Source organism: Mastigoproctus giganteus, chromosome 12 (genome assembly GCF_048544385.1).
Source record: "Mastigoproctus giganteus isolate SK-2022 chromosome 12, ASM4854438v1, whole genome shotgun sequence".
NCBI classification, from domain to species: Eukaryota; Metazoa; Arthropoda; class Arachnida; order Uropygi; family Thelyphonidae; genus Mastigoproctus; species Mastigoproctus giganteus.
The window spans coordinates 149,380,362-149,399,283 of NC_143586.1; the positions used below are offsets into that span (position 1 = coordinate 149,380,362).

Sequence of the window (18,922 nt, forward strand, 5' to 3'; positions counted from 1 at the left end):
GAAACACATTCTGGTCGAATGCACAAAATATACAAGAGAACGCCAGATTCTTTGCACTTCAGCCACAACAAAAGATCCTACACTTACCTCAATTTTAAACAATGAAACAAATGTCTCAAGCATATATAACTTTCTGAAGATGATTAAAGTATATCACCTCCTTTAGTTAGGGAAAAAAATTATTTTCTGGTTTCTTTTTCCATTTTCTGTAATTGAGAAGAAATAGCATGCATAACTATCATATGTATGGCGCACTATGGTCATAGTTGCCGATGCGCCCAATAAATCCCGAAACAAACAAACAAACAAACAAGCTTCAGATATCATTAAATAAAATACAGCAATGGGCCAGTCTTAACGGCTACAGGCTTTCGCAGCAGAAAACAGTTGCTATCCATTTTTGTAGACAACGCAAACTTCATCTGGATCCTGAACTTTACATCTCTAATATCTCCATCCCAGTCACTAGTAATATTAGATTTCTAGGTTTAATCATGGACAACAAGCTAAATTTCTTAGAGCACATTAAAAAAGTACGTACTGCCTGCTTAAAAAAGATAAACATACTCAGAGCTTTATCTGCACAAACGTGGGGTGCAGATCGTACCTCCCTTCTTCGATTATACAGGGCATTAATCAGATCTCGTCTTGATTATGGAGCTCCCATTTATGACTCTGCCAGAAAGAGCGCATTACGCTGGCTTGATCCAGTACAACACAGTGCACTGAGGATTGCACTTGGCGCATTCAGAACATCGCCAGCACATAGCCTTTACATTGATGCTCACGAGCCGCCACTATCTTTACGTAGGAAATTGCTTTTGATGAAGTATTCTGTCAAGATACAAAGTTGTGCCTCACATCCCATTCAGCTATATCTTTTCAATCCGCCATTTGAAAATCTGTACAGAAATAAACCTAGCATAATAAAACCAACTGGTCATCGCCTCCTTGAACTACTGCAGGTTTGGAATGTATCCATCCATTCCGTACAACAAGTCGCCACTTGTGCTCAACCACCATGGGTTCCACCTCCTATACCGACCTGTGACACTTACCTCTGTCAGTGGGGAAAGAATATCTTGCAATCATCAAATATCAGACAAGTTCATGCTGTTCACACTCAAAAATATATTGATTTTTTACCAATATACACAGATGGCTCTAAATCAAATTCAAAGGTTGGAGCAGCTGCAGTGTTTCCGAATACAATTGTATCAGCAGCCCTTCCTCCTGAATTCAGTATCTTCTCAGCTGAGCTATTCGCAATTAAACTAGCTTTAAAAAATCTCCCTCCTGACTGCTCATTAAAATCAGTAGTTTACACTGATTCCCTCAGCTCAATCAACGCTTTGTGTAGTTCCTCAGATAAATTTCACCCTGTTATAATTGAAATTAGAAATTTATTACTAAAGATTAAAGAACGTCACCAACTGGTCGCCTTCTGCTGGATACCAGCACATTCTGGTATTTTAGGCAACGAACAGGCTGATAAAGCTGCAAAAAACCCAACCAGCTTAGATTTCACCAATATCCCTGTCCCAGCCTCAGACTATGCGCTAATGATTCATGCTGCATGCCTAACAGAATGGACAGCACTATGGCATTCCCAAACGAATAATAAACTCTTTCAGATTAAACAGGTTCCGAAAATCTGGCCCTCCAGTGTCCGGACATCAAGACGAGAAGAAGTAATTCTTTCAAGAGTAAGAATAGGTCATACTTACCTGACCCATTTTCATTTACTCACAGGAGATGATCCACCACAATGTCCACATTGCTATATAAATATGACTGTTAAACACATTCTCATTGACTGCCCCTATTATAAACAAGACAGATTTTCAACCCTGCAATCACTGGTTATCCTTCAACAACCAATAACCCTAGAGAATTTGATAGGTGACAAGGCAAATATATCTGAATTCTTCTGTTTTCTGAAGCAAATTAGAATTTTTAATCTTTTCTGATTAAGGACATTTCAGGCAGTACGATTCTTTCCCTTTTCCTTTAATAGAAATGAATAGGCGCATTATAGCCAAAGTTGCTTATGCGCCATGAAACCCCCACAACAACATCCACATGGAGTGACACGAAAATATATCTCTGCATGTCAAAGCCCTGCAGGTTATTGCAGGGACTCTTCCTTTAGATCTTTATGTTTATAGGGCATTTAGCTATTATACGAGGAAGGGTAGACAAATAACTTTTTTGAACATTACTAATGATATAGGGAGTGATCGGAAGATATGATAAGAATACAATGTTTAAATAAATTAGTACGTGGCAAGATAAGTGGAATATTAGTGAGACAGGAGTTGACTAGGATGTTTATACCTAATGTGACCTTTAATGTTGATCATAAGAAAAATAAGTGGTTTTACATGAATACTTGCTATTTAATAACTGGTTTGAGAAGTAAATTATGTGAGTTAGGATTAGTCTGATCCACATGCGCATGTACGAATTTTTCTGCAAAAGGGGGATGAAATTATTATATAAAAATACAGTATAATATAGGAATTGCCTCAGTTGCCCTTGTGCATTTTATGTGTACCACTACTACTCCTTTGAATTCTTCCTCAATATCCCTTCGTGATATTTTTTTAAGTGGCTCTCTTGATCAAACAACTGGTTGGGTGTTATTTCATGATGCACTGATCTATCAGGCACACATTTAGAACGTCAATAGTGGGATCGTTTGAAAAAAAAAAAATAATAACTGCACTTGCATTAATAATTGTCTTTTGTTCGGTTTGGTTTTGTCCTTGAATCAAAGATATTGAAAGCACCTTTTGCATCCGAAAGTTTAGTATGGCGTATATTAATTTTCAATAACATGTAAATTCACTGTTTTTATCACTTCTTTATATCAAAAGCGTGTGACAGCGGTTGATTTATGATTTGGCATTGCATCAAGGACTTGGTGGCGTAGATGTAACGTTAAACGTTCCTGTTGTGAACAAAAAAAAAATGTCATTCTCTTATGAAGACAAAATAAATGCACCATTCCTTTTAAAAGACAAATTACCCTCCGGCACAGTGAACTGCATTAGTTTGCATTTTATATTAAAATTCGTTCCACATCCTCATAATTTCAGCTTTAGAAAGTTCTTTAGAACCTATCTTATTATGAAATCTTCAGCAATACGCATAAATACTTTGGTTCTACCTTATTCCGATAAACAGAAGATTTACGAAACATCACTGTTACACTGATCCGACTTTCTTAAATCATTTCTTCTTTAGTTGGGTTTCTAAGTGAATGGGTTTCAACCGAAAAAACTAAATCGGATTTTAGCAACGGTTGTTCGCAAAAACCAGAACTAAATTACTTTTTTCGGATTATTCATAAAGTGAATGAGGCATGTTATGTGGAGATATGCTCTCATCTCCTCTACATAATCCCTCATGGTTCGTGAGAATTTATTTGAAGATGCGATAGACTGCCATCTCAACAAACAATATCGATCTTTAAAAGATAACTTATTGTGTCCTTAAATCTTCTTCTGCTTTCAGAAGCTTACTGAAGGATTAATTTTAAGTCTATGCCCAACATGAGCAACAAAATTAATTTCGTACCATTGTATGGGAACGCGCTCACAGCCAATTTATTTCAGATTCATTGTCGTAAAGCAGAGTTATTAAACTTTGTCTCAGAAGTCATTAACTGTCTGTGATATGGCAACCGGAATTTTTTTGTTTCTCGATCACTATAAACATCGAAGTAAATACTGTAGAGAGAATACAACACTATCAACATGGAAGTGCTCAATCGATAAGTAATGTAGAGTTGCCAAACAGCTCTCAGCCGTAATTAAAAATATTACTTTAATTTTAAAATACCAGGGATAACTTCACAAAATTAATGGAACCTCTCCCGGATCGCCGTGCAGTAGAAATCATCGCCTCTTTTCTTCTCTCTGGCGTAGCTCCATCTTACCAAGTACCATATATAGATTTCCAAACACATATCCGACATATCTTTAAAGATCAGTGGTTAAATATTTGGAAGACTCATACACTCTCTCTCTCCCTCCCCCCTTGGGATTTATTCCGTTGTTACAACGGTTCTCCTCAACCTAACATCGAATGGCCATTTCTTTATTATATTTTTTTTCATTTTCTTCTATCTTCCCAATCTCCGTCCACCAGTCCTCTTATATTCATGATTGCTTTCACGCCCTCTATCCACGTCCTTCTTGGTCGTCCTGTTTTTTTTTAGTTTCTCCATGGCATCCGTTCCATGACTCTGGGCAATCTGTTGGCCAAACGACTCCAATCTTGTAATGGCAGTGTTTCCAACCAAGACTTTGAATGCAGCTAAGCTGCCACCTCGTCAGTTGATGATCTGGGTAGGGCACATAACCTCACCCACTTTCTCTTGGTGGGGCATGGGCATGCCCCACTGGAAATAATTGGGGTCGTCTTCTCTTTTCATACTTCAGACTTTTCCCCCCAACCTTCAGTCTTTCTCCCCTACTCTGTCTGTACACTAGCACACGTCCCACACGTCCAAATTTAAATTTGACAAAATTAAACCGCGTTCACCAGGCTTTTCCAATTCTAGCGTTATCTCCCCAATTTTTTTTTTTTTAGGCCCAGGCCATTGAAATCTGAGGAAATTAGGTGGCAGGGCCTGCCAGAGTAAAACAAATTACTTGGTGTACCTGGTCTGCCTCCACAGGGCTTATCGGTCACGCTGACTGGAATGCCTTCAAAAATCTAGCACTATTTGATATCAACACAGTCAGCAAGGAACCGATTAATGACGCGGTAAAGTACATTACAGACGCTGTTGTCCTAGCAGCGGCAATTGCAATACCAAAGACTTCGTCTCGGTTTCCACCATTTCCAAAACCCTGGTGGAATTCCAATTGCACTGCAGCAAGAAAGTCTCAAAACAAGGCGTGGGGTATTTTTCGCCGGTACCCCACCGCAGATAACTTAATAACATTCAAACGTGCACGTGCGAAAGCACGTTACGTAAGACGTCAGAGTCAGAAGGAATCTTGGATCAAATTCACATCTTCTATCAATCAGGCTTCATCATCTAAGCTTGTGTGGGATAAAGTCCGAAAAATGAAGGGGAAATATATATCCCACCCTTTTTCGATTCTGGAGTATAATGGATCTGCAATTGCAGACCAAACTGCAATTGCAAATACTCTTGGGGAGGTATTTGCTAAAGTGTCTGCCAAAACATCTTACCACCCTGAGTTTCTGGCCCTCAAACAAAATGTTGAAAGGCAACCTTTGAAATTGTCGTCAAAGAACTGTGAAGAATACAATCAACCCTTCACTGAATGGGAAATGAAAGCGGCACTATCACTATCCCAGGCGAGTGCCGTAGGGCCGGATGACATCCATTATGAGATGATAAAACATCTTTCGTCTCAATCTCTGGATCAGTTGCTCTGTTTGTACAACAGAGTTTATCTTGAAGATGAGTTTCCGGACTCCTGGCATAAGGCAATCGTGCTTGCGTTTCCAAAACCAGGAAAAGATCCAAAATCTCCGAGTAATTACCGTCCCATTGCTTTGACAAGCTGCTTGTGCAAGATCCTGGAAAGGATGGTGAATGCCCGTCTCATGTGGTATTTAGAAGGGAATGACCGCCTTTCCAAAGTTCAATGTGGTTTCCGAAGGAACAGGTCAACACTTGACCATCTTATAAGACTGGAAACATCTATCCGAGATGCTTTCCTTAAACGTGAACACCTGGTGTCAATTTTCTTTGATATCGAAAAAGCGTATGACACGGCCTGGAGATTTGGAATCTTAAAGGATATCCATGATCTGGGTCTGAGGGGCCATCTAGCCCTCTTCATTAAAAATTTCTTATTGAATCGGTCATTCCAAGTTCGTGTCGGCTCTGTTTATTCTCAATCTTTTTGTCAAGAAGAAGGAGTCCCCCAAGGGTCAGTGTTAAGTGTTACGCTTTTCGCTATCAAAGTTAATTCTATTACTGAACAACTTCCTCCAACCGTAAACAGCGCCCTCTTTGTTGATGACTTTACCATCTTCTGTCAGTCATGCAACATGAGGGTTATTGAACGACAATTGCAGCATGCCATTGACCATGTAAAAACTTGGGCAATGGCTAATGGTTTCAGGCTATCACCACAGAAGACCGTCTGCGTACATTTTTGTCGCAAACGGAACCTTCACCCTGAACCAGAACTCAAACTTGGACAACACATCATTCCAGTAGTACCTGAGACAAAATTCTTAGGTCTCACATTCGATAAGAAGTTGACATTTTTACCACATATCCGTCAACTGCGAACAAGGTGCACGAGGGGATTGAATCTCCTTCGTGCCATCTCCTCAAATAAATGGGGGGCAGACCGATGCACTTTACTGCGTCTTTATCGTACACTTGTTCGTTCAAAATTAGACTATGGGTCCCAAGTGTACGCATCGGCTAGAAATAGCGTACTACGGTGGCTAGACCCACTGCACCACCAAGCCATCCGTACTGCAACTGGAGCATTCAGAACATCTCCCGTCCAGAGTTTATACGTCGAAGCAGGTGAACCACCACTATTGCTCCGACGAAAGCAATTGTCGCTAAACTATACCTTCAAACTAAAATCCCTGCCAGACAACCCAACGTGGGCTTGTGTTTTTGAGCCACGATGGGAAACGCTTTATAAAACCCGTCAGACTGCTAACCGATCCTTTGGCATCCGTGTCCAAGATCTGCTCAGAGAGCTCAACATTACGGTAGACAATGTTGCAAAGTCACCAAGGCATTTACTTCCACCCTGGCATGCTCGCTTGGCCCCAAGTGCCAAGCGATTCTGTGATCAAGTGACTTTGCTCTGAATTAGCGCTCTTTCTTGAAGTAGAAATCGTTTCCTTATTTAAAGCATTTATTAACACACAATTAAATAATCCATAGTAAAGAAAGCAACTTTACTAGATTAAGAAGGAAAGCAACCTTCTCTCTCTCTTTTATTTTTTGGTTATATATTAATTACTAACCTCCTAGTGCTTGGTCACAGGGGTGGCACTGCTCCTGCCTCCACGTGGCGGGGCCGGTAACCTGGAAGGGAAAAGCTCTCCCTTCCAGGGCGAAATGGAGCGAACTGACTCCAATACCCAGGAATCCACTGGGTCAACGGACCCGAATAGAACTGACCCAAGATATGAGAAATCTAGTTCTTTCGGAGACACCTCTAAGGCAATCAGAAAAGGCGATACAAATGACTCTGTCTCCACAAAGAGATTAAAAACAGACGTTAAAATTTTAATTTCCCCAACATACATTATTATACATTCAAAGACTGAGAAAGCGGTAGGGCAATTGTCACCCTTTCTCATACAAAAAACTCTTGAGAGTTATGTCGGCCCACCAAAACAAGTTAAAAGACTAAAATCAGGCGACATTTTGGTAGAAACAGCCAACGCTAAACACTCCGAAAAATTATTACAAATGACAACCTTTGCAGGAATACCAGTAACGGTATCCCCACACAATACATTAAATACCTCAAAAGGTGTCATTACGGAATGGGACCTTCTAAATGTGCCCGAAGAGGAAATTCAAATCGAGCTTCAGGAACAAGGAGTCATAAGTGTTAAAAGAATTACAATTAAAAAAGAAGGGATAATCACCCCCACCAGGAATCTGATACTCACCTTCAACACACCTAAAGCGCCCAGATCAGTAAAAGCTGGATATCTACACTGCAATATAAGACCGTACATCCCGAACCCTCTCCGTTGTTTCAACTGTCAGAAGTTTGGTCACTCACAGACAGTATGCAGAGGAAAACTAACATGTGCAAACTGTGGTTCGCAAGAACATGCCACTTCTACTTGCACAGCTGGAAACCATAAATGTGTAAATTGTAAAGGGGAACACACCGCATATTCAAAGGAGTGTGAAATTTGGAAGAAGGAAAAAATGATACAAAAATACAAAGCAGAAAATGGAGTTTCATATCAGGAAGCTAAAAAGGCGATTATAATAAATATAGCAAACAAACCTTCTTATGCGCAGATTACCACAACCAAAAAGGCTCCGGAAATTAAATTACCCAATTCAAAATGTTGTGGCACACAAACGGATGTCACAATCCCCCCAGGAGAATCCATCTCAGAATGGGTTCGTGAGTTTTACAAACCATCTCCATCACAAAAACAAGAAAAGATTATCAATACTCCGTTATCTTTCCCACCAGATAATTCAGAAAATGTAAGGAGAAAAGGAAACAAAGAAAAGCTAGGTAGTACAGGGAAAAAGATTTCAGAACAAATGGATACAGATGCAAGAAACCAAGGAGAGGAACCAGTCCTCGAAATCTTCACTGAAGAAGAAATGGATACGGGTAGACCATACTTTTCAAAGAAAGATAAAATTAAGGTAGACAAAGTTAAATCAGCCCCAAGGAAGCAATCCGAGGGAACATCTAACCTCAAATGACAGGTACAATTATCCAATGGAACTGTCGAGGTTTTCGCTCAAACACTAACGATGTTATAGACCTCATCACCCAGTATCACCCACTAAGTATCTGCCTACAAGAAACATATTTAAAACCACAGGACAATAGTATAATCAAAAATTATATCATATATAGAAAGGATCGCATAACGAATGGAACAACGAGAGGAGGAGTTGCAATATTAGTTAACAGACATGTACCTTCCCAAACAATACCATTGAACACACCATTAGAAGCAGTTGCAGCCCGTCTAGCAATAGGCTTCAACATTACCATAGCCTCAATATATATACCCCCTAATCAAGAATTCCAGTTTAAGGATTTCGAAGAGCTGATCACTCAGCTACCACCTCCATTCTTTATCTTAGGTGACCTAAATGGACATCACCCACTATGGGGCGATCCCAAAATAGACCAAAAGGGTAAGCAAATAGAAAAATTAATTGTCGAGAACAACCTAATGATTTTAAATGACGGCACACACACATATTTCCACCTTCCATCAAAAAGCAGTTCTGCAATAGACTTATCAATCTGTTCCCCAACACTGTTCCCTATGACTAAATGGAGCGTGCACGAGACTCCATTGAGTAGCGACCACTACCCTATTATTTTGAAAATCACGACGAAAACACCATGTCAAGTCAGTAGGCACCCCAGGTGGAAAATATATGATGCAGATTGGGAAACATTCAGGTTACTAGCCAAGTTAGACTGCAACATTATTAAACGAGAATCAGTACAAACATCAGTAGCCTATGTTACTGATAGTATGCTTCAAGCTGCCGAAAAGACAATACCTAAAACATCTTCTAACATTAGAATATATCCAAAACCATGGTGGAACAAAGAGTGCTGGGAAGCTAAAAAAGAGAGAAATAGAACCTGGAACCTCTTTCGCAGAAATCCAACAACAGACAATCTGATACAATTCAAGAGAGCCAGAGCTAAGGTCAGGAAAGTGCAAAAAATAAGCAAAAAAGCTGCTTGGATGAAATTTGCATCCACTATAACTATTTCCACACCAGCTACACTTATCTGGAAAAAGATCAGAAGGATGACAAATAATTCTCAATCAAACCCCTCTCCCTTGCTAGATTGGAAGGGACAGCTGGTTACAAATACCTTAGATATAGTCAATGTGCTTGGTGAAAATTTTTCGAATACATCTGCTAATTGTGCATACCCCACTGCTTTCAAAACATACAAGAAAGAGGCCGAAAAAATAAAACTAAACTTTTCTAGCAATCAGTGTGAACAATACAACTTGCCGCTCACAGTAGCAGAACTAAAACAAACTCTAGTGCAGGCAAAACACAGCGCAGTCGGTCCTGATGAAATCCATTATGCAATGATACAACAATTAGATGAACAGTCCCAATTAGCGCTGTTAGATCTATACAACAAAATATACTTGGAAAATTCTTTCCCAAAAAAATGGCACCACGCAATAATACTAGCTCTCCCAAAACAGGGAAAAGATCTATCAGACCCACAGAACTATCGTCCCATAGCTTTGACCAGCTGCTTAGGCAAGATCTTAGAGAAAATGGTCAACAATAGACTAACATGGTATCTAGAAAATAATGATCTTCTCAACTCAGAACAATTTGGCTTCAGAAAAAATCGCTGTACCTTGGATGTACTTATACAACTGGAAAATCAAGTAAGAAATGCGTTTCTCAGGAAACAACACCAAGTCATGGTTAATTTTGACATCCAAAAGGCATACGATACCACGTGGCGATATGGTATACTTAAAAGATTACATCAACTTGGCCTTAGAGGACATCTACCCCTCTACGTATGCAATTTCCTTAAGAATCGGACCTTCCAAGTTCGAATGAACAATACACTTTCCAATATATTTTATCAAGAAGAAGGGGTCCCTCAAGGATCTGTACTTAGTGCCACACTTTTTGCAATCCACTTCAGCACAATACTAGAACAAATTCCAAACAATATCTTCACAACTGTTTATGCTGATGATTTCAGCATTTCTTATCAAGCGCAGCATATGAGGACAATAGAGCGGCAATTGCAAGTAGCCATTAACAGAGTCATACAATGGACAGAAAGAAATGGATATAGAATATCGGTACAAAAGACTGCATGTATACATTTCTGCAGAAAAAGGAATCTCCATCCAGACCCAGAACTCAGGCTGAAAGAACAGATCATCCCAGTTGAAAATAGTGTCCGTTTCTTAGGATTAGTTTTTGACAAAAAACTGACTTTCCTAGAGCATATCAGTCACATAAGAGTCCACTGTTTGAAGAAAATGAACATCTTGAAGGTCCTATCCGCTATATCCTGGGGAGCAGACAGGACAATCCTACTACGTTTATATCGCCTTCTCATTCGGTCTAAGCTAGACTATGGTGCCCCAGTCTATGATTCGGCAAGACCTAGTGCCCTGAGATGGCTCGATCCGGTACATCACTGCGCACTCCGTTTAGCCCTTGGAGCTTTCCGCACCTCACCCGTGCAGAGCCTGTACGCCGAAGCTCAAGAACCTCCTCTGCAAATCAGAAGACAAAATCAATTACTCTCTTATGCAGCTAAAATAAAATCCTTACCAGATCACCCTCTACACAAAACTCTTTTTACTTCTGAATGGGAACAACATTATCAGCAACAACAAAGAATCAATAAACCTGCGAATGTAAGATTAAAAAACCTTCTTCTCAGTAGAGAGCTTAACCTAGATAACATAATTCCGCTGACGAAGCAGTCTACCCCACCATGGATAATCAGACAACCTTTATGCGACTTCTCCTTCCACTTCTGGGACAAACAAACCCTTTCCCATATAAACCATCAACAGCTGCACGCTGCTTATAAGGCACAATTTTCAGATCATTGCTTTTTATATACAGATGGATCCAAAACTGATTCTCATGTGGGAGCGGCAGTTTACTTTTCTGACATCACATTGGCCCAAAAACTCCCAAAAGACTGTAGCATTTATACTGCAGAACTGCAAGCCATTATGTTAGCACTAAACGAAATCGACCATTCAAGTTTTCAAAACAGCATAATTTTTACTGACTCTCGTAGTTCCAGGATGGCAATACAAAATATCAGTTCTAACAAACATCCACTACAACAGCAGATTCAATACAGAATATCCAAACTCCTTGAACAACATCGTAACATTAGATTTTGCTGGATCCCAAGCCATGTCGGAATACATGGTAACGAACAAGCAGACAGAGCTGCTAAAGAAGCCAACAACAATATTTCCGCATCAGAATATATCTCTTTCTCAGACTACAAACGCGTTATTGATCACAGTGGGATACATCACTGGCAGCAGCAATGGCAAGTACTTACCACTAACAAATTGCATCAGATTAAAAGATTACTCCAACCATGGAAATCCAGCATTCAGAAAAATAGACGCGATGAAGTGATACTTGCTAGGTTAAGGATAGGACACACATATTTCAGTCACTCTTATCTTTTGCGAGGAGAAGATCCACCCCTATGTCCTATCTGTCACACACAACAAACAGTAGAACATGTACTGATTACTTGTCCAGCCTTTGCAGATGATCGCCGAAACTCCTTCAAAGAGCTAAACAAACATCACTCCCTCACTCTCAAAACCATACTGGAAGATAGAAAAAATATAGCAGATGTTTTTCAGTTCCTCAAGAAAATAAATTACTATAATCAAATATAAAACTAAATATTACCTATTACTCTTGGAAATTATTAGCAGCAATATACCAATTAGAACAAAACCGATATATTAAATCTTACAGGCGCATTTTAGCCACAGTAGCTCTTGCGCCACCCCTCAACGTGGGCACCTGTACGTGGTGAGGGGACCTCCCAGTGATGCTGCTGGTTTACCAGATTAGCATCACTGGGATCCAACGCCCATACCTTGGTTCCAGGGTTACACCATTGGAATCCGGCGTGTGCAGCCGTGCGCCGCGACCCGTGGAAGCGGAAAGGGGGATCCTGGTGGTTGAGGGGCCCAGCCTTAATACACCACTTTGGCCCCTGCTTCGACGAGACGGGTGGTCCCGGACCGGCTCGACTGGGATCAATCGGCGGGTGGTATTATACTGCTAGGGTCAACTGCGTTCCAATAAGTCTCCCTCCCTATGGTCCTGGGACGGGATAAAGACTTATTGGTAACGTGGGTATGGTGTTCTAAGCGAACTCGGCGTCCCACTCGTGTACGCAGTACCTGCTAGTTCACGAGTGGGCGCCCCCTCGTAGGGCTCCGTGGTGGGTGAGGTACTTAGGCATCAGACATTTTCTTTTTACTCCTATGAGTAATTTAAATCCCAATTCTTCTGGGGCCCCAACAAGGCCCCTACCTAATCGAGATCATGACGCAGATAACACCTCTGCAAAAAGAGCCAGAACTGAGGAAACACCACCACCATCAGTGACACCGCTTTTCCTCATTCTCCATTCAACTGGAGAGCAGTCCATTGGAAAGATGTCACCCTTCTTCATCCAGAAAGGATTAGAAGGGTTGGCAGGTTCACCAAAATCTGTAAAAAGACTGCGTTCTGGCGACCTTTTGGTCGAAGCTTCTACCACCAAGCAAGCGGAAAAAATCATAAAGGCTACATCCATAGGGGGAATACCTATCATCGTAACCCCTCACAAAACTCTAAATTCTTCACGTGGCGTCATATCAGAGTGGGACCTTCTTCATGTTTCTGAAGAAGAGATCTGCTCTGAATTAAAAGACCAAGGAGTGACAGCTGTCAAAAGAATATCGATGAGAAAGGATGGGAATCTCGTCCCTACCCGAGTTCTCATCCTAACGTTTAATACCCCACGGCCTCCAAGTTCCATAAAGGCAGGCTATCTAAACTGCCCAGTGAGGATTTATATCCCAAACCCACTGCGGTGCTTTAGATGCCAAAAATACGGCCACTCACAAACATCTTGTCGTGGTAATCCTGCCTGTGCTCGATGTGGTGTTAAAGACCACGAGAGCAAGGAATGCTCAGCTCCAAAACCTATCTGTGTCAATTGCCAAGAAGAGCATCCCGCCTACTCTAGAGCATGTCAGCGGTGGAAGGATGAAAAAGAGATCCAAAAGTTAAAAACAGAGCTGAATATCTCCTACCCAGAGGCCAGAAAACGTATCCAACCAGTAAATAGCGGGAAACCTTCATACGCCCAGAAGGTTTCTGCTAAGTGCACTATCGGGACACAAACTGAGATGACTATACCACCAAAAGAGTCATTCACCCCGATTGCACGCTATTTATTGAGTTCTCAAAAGCCCACCAAAAAAACACAGTCAGTTGCCACTCCTATATCCGTACCTCCTAGCGCTCCACCACTACCAAAACCAAGTGGTAAAGAGCCTGCAGTAAGAACAGAAACAATGGATGTAGAGAACAAGGAGGTACAGGATGAATCTGTCTTGGAACTCTTTGCGGAGGAAGAAATGGACACGGGACAGCGTCCATTCTTCCCCAAAAAAGATAAATCCAAGACTGACAAAAGTAAGCCCTCAGCACCTCGGAAGCCGCCTGATGGACCCACCAAGCCAAAGTAATGGCTAAATTCCTACAATGGAATTGTCGTGGATTCCGGCGAAATACTGATGACATCAAGGCCCTCCTGCAAAAGCACGAGCCAGTTTGCTTTTGCTTGCAGGAGACTTATCTAAAGGCAAATGATGATCCCACCCTGCATAACATCACAATCTTTCGTAAGGATAGAATTGCGGATGGTCCTGCTCATGGAGGAGTGGCTATCCTTGTGGGTAATCAGACCCCAGTTCAGCCCTTGCTAATTACAACCAGCATTGAGGCTGTTGCAATTCGCCTGACAGTGGGATTTTTATTAACTGTGTGCTCTATTTATTTGCCACCTGGGACTGACATCTCCCAGGAAGACCTTGATGATCTTGTATCGCAGTTGCCTCCCCCTTTCTTACTTCTTGGAGATTTTAATGGACATAACACCCTGTGGGGTAGTGCTAACATCAACGGAAGGGGACGAGTCATAGAGCGTATGCTCAATGACAATGACCTTTCCCTTCTAAATACTGGAACAAACACCTTCTTCCATATGCCTACCCGTACGTTTTCTGCCATTGATCTCTCTATCTGCTCCCCTTCTCTACTCCCTTCACTCACTTGGGAAGTGGAGGAGAATCCATACGGAAGTGATCACTTCCCTGTGATAACCTTGTTACACAGTGGGAGACCGTGTCTTCCTTTTAGGTTACCACGGTGGAAGTTTGATCAGGCTGACTGGAATGCCTTCCAACATCAGGCAAATTTTGACCTCAGTACAGTCAGTCAGGAGCCTATCAATGACGCAGTAACGTACATCACAGAAATCATTGTCCAAGCAGCTGCGAATGCTGTTCCAAAAACATCTGCCCGGTTTCCACCATTTCCCAAACCTTGGTGGAATTCCCAATGCACAGCAGCAAAAAAGGCTCAAAACAAAGCGTGGGGGATATTCCGCCGATATCCTACCACTGTTAATCTAATAGCCTTCAAGCGTGCACGAGCCAAAGCACGCTACATTCGCCGTCAGAGTCAAAAGGAATCATGGATCCGTTTTACATCATCTATTAACCAGGCTACCAATTCTAAGGTAGTCTGGGATAAAATCCGGAAAATGAAGGGAAAATATACATCCCACCCTTCTTCAATCCTAGATTATAATGGATGCGCTATTGCAGATCCAACTGCAATAGCCAATGCTCTTGGGGAAACATTCTCTAACATCTCCGCAACATCTTCGTATTCCCCAGAGTTCCTGGTCCTGAAATATAAACTAGAAAAACAGGCACTTAATTTTAAGACCAAGGGCCTCTATCCTTACAACGGGGCATTCACTATAGAGGAACTGAAAAGAGCCCTCACTCTTTCCAAAGCAAGTGCTGTTGGACCAGATGGCATCCATTATGAAATGATTAAACACCTTTCACCAAAATCTATGGATTGTCTGCTCCTTCTGTATAACAGAATCTTTACTGAGGGGCAGTTTCCGGACTCCTGGCGAAAGGCAATCGTCCTTGCCTTCCCTAAGCCAGGAAAGGATCCAAAAGTCACCACCAACTATCGTCCTATTGCTCTGACTAGCTGTCTGTGCAAAATCCTGGAGAGAATGGTTAATTCTCGCTTAATATGTTATCTCGAGTCAAATGACCTTCTCTCCAACATCCAGTGCGGCTTCCGAAGGAACCGGTCCACTTTGGACCATCTTATTAGAATGGAAGCATCCATCCGGGATGCTTTCCTAAAACGGGAACACTTGGTGTCGGTGTTCTTTGACATGGAGAAAGCGTATGACACAACTTGGAGATTTGGCATTTTGAAAGACTTACATAGCCTAGGCCTAAGAGGGCATCTGCCCTTTTTTATTCAAAACTTTTTAGCCAATCGATCGTTCCAAGTTCGTGTGGGATCCTCACTCTCTCGCTCCTTCAGCCAAGAGGAGGGAGTACCACAAGGATCAGTATTAAGTGTCACGCTTTTTGCCATCAAAGTGAATTCAATCACAGAACAACTTCCTTCAACTGTAAACTGTGCCCTCTATGTTGATGACTTTAGCATATTTTGTCAGTCATGCAACATGAGGGTTATTGAAAGACAACTGCAGAAAGCTATTGATCGCCTCAACTCCTGGGCTCTTGCTAATGGCTTCAGGTTCTCGCCGGAGAAGACCGTTTGCGTACACTTTTGTCGTAAGCGTAATCTTCATCCTGAACCTGAATTAAAGCTCGGACAACATGTAATTCCAATAGCAGCGGACACAAAATTCTTGGGACTCGTATTCGATAAAAAGCTGACCTTTCTGGATCACATCCGTCAACTCCGCACAAAGTGCACAAGAGGGCTAAATATTCTGCGCTCTCTTTCCTCAACATCTTGGGGTGCGGATCGATGCACCCTACTACGCATCTATCGTGCACTTGTACGATCCAGACTGGATTACGGGTCCCTGGTATACAATTCGGCCAGAGACAGTGTACTTCGTTGGCTCGATCCTGTCCATCATCTGGCTCTCCGTACCGCTATTGGAGCATATCGCACATCTCCTGTCCAGAGCTTATACGTCGAAGCAAACGAACCGCCATTATCGCTTCGACGTAAGCAGTTGTCTCTAAACTACGCTCTAAAACTGAAATCCCTGCCAGACCACCCTACGTGGCTAACCGTTTTTGAGCCACGATGGGAAAATTTGTACAACACCCGTAAGACTGCCAATCGTCCTTTTGGTATTCGTGTCCAAGAGCTACTCAAAGAATTTAATATAAAGGTAGACAGGGTTGCCCAAACACCAAAGCAACCCCTTCCACCCTGGCATGCTCATGTCCCGGCATGTGACTTGTCCCTTAGAAATTGGGGAAAGTCGGACACTCCATCGTCTGTCTACCTGCAGCTTTTTTCAGCACACCGAGCTGAACATTCTGACTTCGCGCCAGTCTACACAGACGGCTCGAAGGCGGAATCATATGTGGGATCTGCTGCTGTCTTTAGAGACAGCACTACATCGGAGCAGATTCCCTCTGAATGCAGCATATTTACTGCAGAGCTGCACGCTATAAAGTTAGCCTTGGATCACATTAGTGAATGCCAATACCATCGGTTTATTTTATATTCCGACTCTCTCAGTGCGTTACAGGCTTTAATATCTGTGAGATATAATGATCATCCAGTTCTGTCTAGCATTCAGCAGAAGATTCGCGTTCTCCATGAACGTGAATATGATATCCGCTTCTGCTGGATTCCCAGCCACATTGGGATTAGGGGAAATGATTTGGCTGACACCGCAGCCAAATCAGCAATCCCTAATAATAATCGCTGCCTGTCAGTCCCCTATACAGACTACAGGAAAACTATACAGCAGAAGATACACTCCCAATGGCAGGATTTGTGGAATAGACAGACTGGGAATAAACTGTATCGTATAAAGCCTGTAATTGAACCGTGGCAGTCTAGTCTGCGCAGGAATCGTAAGGAGGAAGTTGTTCTTGCCCGGACCCGCATAGGACATAGTCATTTGACACATTCGTTTTTGCTGAGGGCTGATGACCCTCCTATGTGTGTGTCCTGTGGCACAATCTTAACAATCAGACACGTTTTAGTTGACTGTACCAGTTTTAGAAATGCTCGTTTTACCGCTTTTAACCATCTGACTGAGCCGTATACACTCAGTCAGATTTTATCCGACAATGACCATGTGTCTGCTATTTATAATTTCCTAAAATCAGTAAACCTTTTTAATCATATTTAAAAATCTTATTTTAAGATTTTCCATTGTTACTTATTTACTGATATTTGTCTGTTACAGTTTATACTTGTTTTTATAACCTGACGTAGTGACCTAATTCAGTAGGTCACTGAAACTTTTTTACCTTTTATGACAAGGTTTTGGCGCATTATAGCCATAGTTGCTGATGCGCCAATAAAACTCAACCAACCAACCAACCTCTTGCGCCAAGAATTCTTAAATCAAATCAAATCAAATCAAGCATGCTCGCTTACCATCATGTGACTTCTCCATAAAAAGTTGGGGTAAAGCCATAACTCCGTCCTCTGTCTACCAACAACTCTATGCTGCCCATCGATCCGATTACTCTGATTTCTTGCCTGTGTTCACTGATGGCTCGAAGTCAGAGTTGTCTGTAGGATCTGCTGCTGTCTTTCCAGATTGTACTATATCTGGGAAGATTCCCCTCGAATGCAGCATATATACAGCTGAGTTGTATGCTTAGAGGTAGCCTTGGACCACATTAAAACCCGGAAGCATCAAAGATGTATGGTGTACACTGACTCTTCAAGTACACTGCAGGCTTTATCGGGGATGAGATATAATCCTCATCCAATATTGACCCGGGTTCAGCAGACTTTACATTCTTTGTTTGAGAGTTCACTCGATATCCGTTTCTGCTGGATCCCAAGCCACATTGGGATCAGGGGAAATGAACTGGCTGATGCTGCGGCCAGATCACCAGAACCCCAAAACACGTATTGCCTGTTAGTCCCCTATACAGACTACAGGCAAATAATACACCAAAAGATTAATTCCCAATGGCAACGATTTTGGTATGAGCAAGTCACAAACAAGCTCTATCAGATAAAGCCTGTAATCGGACATTGGCAGTCTAGTCTGCGCAGGAACCGCAGAGAGGAAGTTGTTTTAGCTCGCCTCCGCATAGGACACAGTCATCTTACACATGCTTTTCTGCTGAGGGCAGATGACTGTCCTATGTGCGAGAACTGTGGCACCATTTTAACTATTTATCACATTTTAACCGTGTGTCCACGTTTTACCCCTGAACGTGATTTTTATTTTACCGCTTTTAGTCATCTGGCTGAGCCTTATACACTCAGCCAGATTTTATCCGACAATGACCACGTGTCTGCTGTTTTTAGCTTTTTAAAATCAATAAACGTTTTCGCTTATATATAAAATTTACATTTTATTGTGAATTTTTGTTGATTTACCTTTTA

The 18,922-nt window shown here is 41.8% G+C and overlaps 1 protein-coding gene across 1 annotated transcript in view; it reads right to left on the reverse strand.

Annotated features, from left to right (window-relative positions):
- The window catches only part of LOC150077503 (vasopressin V1a receptor-like), a 66,574-nt gene that overhangs the window by 15,326 nt on the left and 32,326 nt on the right, over positions 1 to 18,922 (reverse strand). The window lies entirely within an intron of this gene.